Source organism: Nerophis lumbriciformis, linkage group LG28, assembly GCF_033978685.3.
Source record: "Nerophis lumbriciformis linkage group LG28, RoL_Nlum_v2.1, whole genome shotgun sequence".
Classification (NCBI taxonomy): domain Eukaryota; kingdom Metazoa; phylum Chordata; class Actinopteri; order Syngnathiformes; family Syngnathidae; genus Nerophis; species Nerophis lumbriciformis.
The window spans coordinates 6480540-6486041 of record NC_084575.2 but is presented as its reverse complement, the minus strand read 5'-3'; the positions used below and the strand labels follow the sequence as shown (position 1 = coordinate 6486041).

The 5502-nt window shown below is 41.2% G+C and overlaps 1 non-coding gene across 1 annotated transcript; it reads right to left on the bottom strand.

Moving 5' to 3' along the window:
• Nucleotides 1–4712: 4712 nt before the first annotated feature.
• Nucleotides 4713–4831, bottom strand: LOC133571209 (5S ribosomal RNA). The gene has a single exon (XR_012051420.1). It is a non-coding gene; the product is annotated as a 5S ribosomal RNA (ribosomal RNA).
• Nucleotides 4832–5502: the final 671 nt, after the last annotated feature.

Genomic DNA, 5502 nt, shown 5'->3' with positions numbered 1-5502 from the left:
AAGTGGGGGGGGGGGGGGGGGGGTTACGTTTGGTTGGTATCAACACTTCAGTCAGAGAAATTGACATTGGAACAGTGTAGGTCTGACTTGGTACATATGTACAGCAAGTAGTGGACACAGAGAGAGAGAGATCAGAAATTATAAGAAAAAGTGACTACATTTGATTGTTTACATTTGATTATTTACATTACGAAGAGGTATGATGAGGAAGGGAGGGTGTTAGTCAAGGGTTGAAGTTGCCTGGAGGTGTTGTTTTATTGCGGTTTTGAAGGAGGATAGAGATACACTTTCTTTTACACCTGTTGGGAGCGCATTCCACATTGATGTGGCATAGAAGGAGAATGAGTTAAGACCTTTGTTAGATGGGAATCAGGGTTTAACGTGGTTAGTGGAGCTCCCCCTGGTGTTGTGGTTATGGCGGTCATTTACGTTAAGGAAGTAGTTTGACATGTACTTTGGTATCAGGGAGGTGTAGCGGATTTTATAGACTAGGCTCAGTGCAAGTTGTTTTACTCTGTCCTCCACCCTGAGCCAGCCCACTTTGGAGAAGTGGGTATGAGTGAGGTGTGATCTGGGGTGGAGGTCTAGAAGTAATCTGACTAGCTTGTTCTGGGATGTTTGGAGTCTAGATTTGAGGGTTTTGGAGGTGCTAGGGTACCAGGAGGTGCATGCGTAATCGAAAAAGGGTTGAACGAGAGTTCCCTCCAGAATCTTCATGGTGCTTTTGTTGACCAGAGAGGAGATTCTACAGAGAAATCTCGTTCGTTGGTTGACCTTTTTGATGACCTTGGTTGCCATTTTATCTCAGGAAAGATTAGCCTCTAGAATGGAACCTAGGTAGGTGACCTCATCCTTCCTGGTGATAACAATGTCACCCACTTTTATAGTGAAGTCACTGACTTTCTTAAGGTTGATGTGGGACCCAAACAGGATGGATTCTGTTTTACCCAAGTGTATGGATAGCTTGTTGTCAGCGAGCCAGGTGCAAGTTCTACAGAGTTCAGCACTGAGGATTTTCTCCACCTGTGACTTGTCCTTGTCTGATACCAGCAGGGCCGAGTCATCCGCAAACAAGAACAATTCACAGTCGCATGCTGATGACAAGTCGTTTATGTATACTAGGAACACTAAAGGCCCCAATATACTGCCTTGGGGGACTCCACAGCTCACTGAGAGGGGGGGGGGGGCACGGTGCCGTTCACCTCTGCCACCTGTTCCCTCTCCTCCAAGTAAGATTGCATCCAGCTCGATGAGGTTTTGTCAAATCCGATTGCTCTGAGCTTATCCAACAGTATAGCGTGGTCAACGGTGTCAAAGGCCTTCTGAAGGTCTAGCATGACCATGCCGCAGTATTTGCCCGCGTCCACCTCATGTTTGATGTGGTCGCTCAGATAGAGAAGGCATGTGTCAGTGGAGTGGTTAGTTCTGAAGTCAGATAGAGAAGGCATGTGTCAGTGGAGTGGTTAGTTCTGAAGCCGGATTGGAATTTGTACATGAGTTTATTGGTGGCAAGGTAACCATCGACCTGTTCATAAACTATTTTTTCCATTACTTTCGAAATGGAACTGAGAATAGAAACAGGTCGATAGTTGCCAGGTTCCAATTTGCTTCCTTTTTTAAAGAGGGGAGTTACTCTTGCTATCTTAAAGTCTTTTGGTACTTGGCCTTGTGAAATTGAGAGGTTAATTATGTGTGTGATGACTGGGGCAATGATGGAGGCAGAGTCCCTGAGGAATCTGGAGGGGATATTGTCAAGGCTGGTGGCCTTGTTTGGGTGGAGCACGCTCAATTTTTTAAACACCTCTTATGCTGTGACCATTTATAATTTGAAATCATTGTTGGATACTCCTAGCTTTCTGTAGAAGGCTTTAATGTGTTCTACACCAAAGCGACCAGAGTGGTGGGACAGCTTGTTGACAAGAGTTGTGGCTATGCTGGTGAAAAAGGTGTTAAGTCTGCTTACTACCTCCATTATGTCTGTAATGAGGGAGTCACCCTCCTTGATGCTGATGTTGGTGAGTCTGGTTTTAAGTTTCTGGCTGCAACCAGGAAGCTGGTTGTTGAGAATTTTCCAGAGCTCACGTGGCTTATTTGTGTTTTCCTTTGTGTGATTGTCTTCCTTTGCTACGGCGGTCAAGTTGCTTTCACGGTGGATATTTGCCTCCGGAGCTCCAGCGGAAGCTCCCCCTCACTGTGCCCACACTGCTCTCTCATGCTGCGGGGAGATTGCAGGAGAGGTGCCGCTCTCAACACTACTTTATGCTTAGGGACTGTCAATAAATTACTATTGTCTTGAAAAATGTATATCTGCTACATCAAAACACTGATTCATCTGAAAGGAGGTCAAATAAATAGTCCTACCTCCTTAATAACGTGCTAACGTGCACGCCCATTGTTTCCTACTTTTATCATTCATATCCAGTGAGTGTGAATGTTGTCTGTCTATCTGTGTTGGCCCTGTGATGAGGTGGTGACTTGTCCAGGGTGTACCCCGCCTTCCGCCCGATTGTAGCTGAGATAGGCTCCAGCGCCCCCGCGACCCCGAAGGGAATAAGCGGTAGAAAATGGATGGATGGATATCCAGTTTTATATAATATACACCCTTTTTTTTTTTAAATAGGATTTTATTGAAAAAAAACATTTGCATAATAAAAATCTTGGTTTCTTTTTAAAAGATTCCTAAGTCACTTAAAATACCAAATTCACTTAATATTTTAAGTGCTTTTCTCTAGTGTCATTCATGCCTTTTTGTTTTAAAATTTAAGTTTAATTGGAGGGACAAGCAGTAGAAAATGGATGAATGGATGGATTTTATAATACATTTTTGATATTATAACCATGGTTACTTTTCAACCTCCCGCTACAACTACGAATGTCCAACATAAAACCCAATTAATTCTCAATTGGAGCTAATAAAAAAATATATATACATTGATAATTATCTGTACAATATTTATCATGCACCCCTACTACTAACATAAAGTTGACATGCATGCTTTTTTTTAAAGGTGCCATATGTAATAATTTGGCCAGAAATGGTACTGCAATCACAGTCAACATTCTGTAGTCCCCCTCCTCTCTCCCTGACTGAGGTTGCCAGATACGCAGCCGAATCCAGCTCCATGGACTGGGCCACTCCAAGGAACTTCCAACTTCCACTGCCTCTTTCTAAGGGTTGAGGTGCTGGGACCATAAATGCTGAATAGACAAGCATTTTGTCAATAACAAATCTCTAACCAACACATTTTTACACAGAATTAGGCTATTTTCAGGAAGAAGTGCAATCATGCCTGCGTACAATATCACAACAAATAGCAACCATATGGTTGTTGTCAGTACTATCAGAAAACTAAGACTAAAACAAACTACAACCAACACTAGCAAAGGTTCTACTGGTGAAATTAAGCAGAGCATGCTTAGCAGCCTAATGTACGCCCAAAACTAAAGAGACATTTTACTAAGGTGTGTCTATAGGCTACACCAATGAGGAATTATTTGATCATGTGATGTGTCTGTCTCCATACCTTTCACATTGCCATGACGACAGCCGTGCTAATGTTGGAACACATTTCCTCAGCCTATCAGCATGTTGAGAAGGAAATAGGCACAGACACTACACATATCCACATTGGTTTTATTTATGGAAAATATATTTTACCTTGTCAGTTCAAATACACATGGACATACACGATAACAGGCATATATTTCCCCCGTTAGCTTATATGTGGATGTGTCATTGACCGGGCTAGCATGCTAATCATTACACTAGGAGCTGAGCACCATCACACTAAGCATTGGTTGCAGGAACATACTAGCTTTGTTAGACAAGATCATAGACTGTATTGGACAATATAGTTGACATACCAAATGTCCATTTCCATTTATTACAAGTAATAAGAAAACGTAAATGCCTGACTTACCTTTCAAGAAGGAAATTAGCAAGGTTGGCATCAGATGAAAAAATCTTCTCCGCCTTCAATTGTCTCCATCTTTCAAAGGCATCCCAGATACAAATCCTCATTTTGTTCCTGGCTTTGTCATGAATAAGTTGAAAATGGTAACAAGGCCTTTTAGATTGACTAAGGTCTGACATGTTTAGTAACTTTACCAGTGGCAGTAGCCAGACGAAGATGACGGTGTGTAACTGGCAACCTGGATGTGACACACTCACAGACTTTCTAATTGGTCAAACGGTAGAGGGCGGGACATGGAAATGAAAACAATAACAAGATTCCGGGGCTGTAAATCTAATTATGAAGTGAGCATATCCCAGCTGAACTACTGTTATCAGTTATAGAGGTATTGGAAAAGAACATGATTTATTAACGCCTTTTGACATATCAGGGACATTTAATGATCACTTGACATGCAAATTCTACATATGACACCTTTAATATTGCTAAATTAACACAACACATCAGTTTAGGTAATCCCTGCATATTTACTGCTCCTGTTGTGTTCTAATTAAATTAAGTAATTAATTCATTCATTTATACAGCACACATTCTCATATTGTGTATTAATTACGATACATTGTTATATTGTTATATTGCAGTAACAGCCAAACTGGTGTTGAACATATTGACGGACTATCCGTGACTGGTGAACTTATAAAATGACATGTGTTTTTGTAAAACTGGACGTGAAATAAAAAGCATTGTTTTTTATTTTTGCAAGAAGTGAGAAACAGCGCCCTCTGGCGTGAGTGTAAAAGCTTACAGCACCTGGTATTCCCAGGCGGTCTCCCATCCAAGTACTAACCAGGCCCGACCCTGCTTAGCTTCCGAGATCGGACGAGATCGGGCGTGTTCAGGGTAGTATGGCCGTAAGCCGAAAGACGAGGTAAAACCAACCTTTTTAAATGGAACTCTTACAGACGGGGTGAGAGACAATTATTATTTATCTTAGAGCCTGGCGCGCATGCGTACACTAATGTGCTTTTTCTGGCTGTGTGAGGTGCAGCTCTCCATCCATTGTCTCTTTTGGGGTGGCAGGGGGTGCTGGAGCCTATCCCAGCTGCATTCAGATGCCACCTCATCACAGCTCTCAACACTACTTTATGCTTAGGGACCGTCAATAAATCACTATTGTCTTGAAAAATGTATATCTGCTACATCAAAACACTGATTCATCTAAAAGAAGGTAAATAATTAGTCATACCTCCTTATTGTGCATGCCCATTATTTCATAATTCTAACATATATATATCCATGTTTTATATAAAAAAATAAGGATATTTTCCCAATAGTCTCCATGTCATACAATTTAGTAACCTAATTCCACTTATTAGTCATGCTAACCTTTTAGTGTAACGCACAACTTTTTATTTTAAAATAGGGTTTTATTAAATAAAAAAAGGTTTTTAATAAAGATCATGTGCGTGATATATCTTATACAGATAATTAGCAGCATTTTTATTAGCTCCAAATGAGAGTCAAGTTGGTTTTATGTTGGATAGTCGTAGTTGTTGCGGGAGCTAAAAATGAAACCATGGTTTTCAAT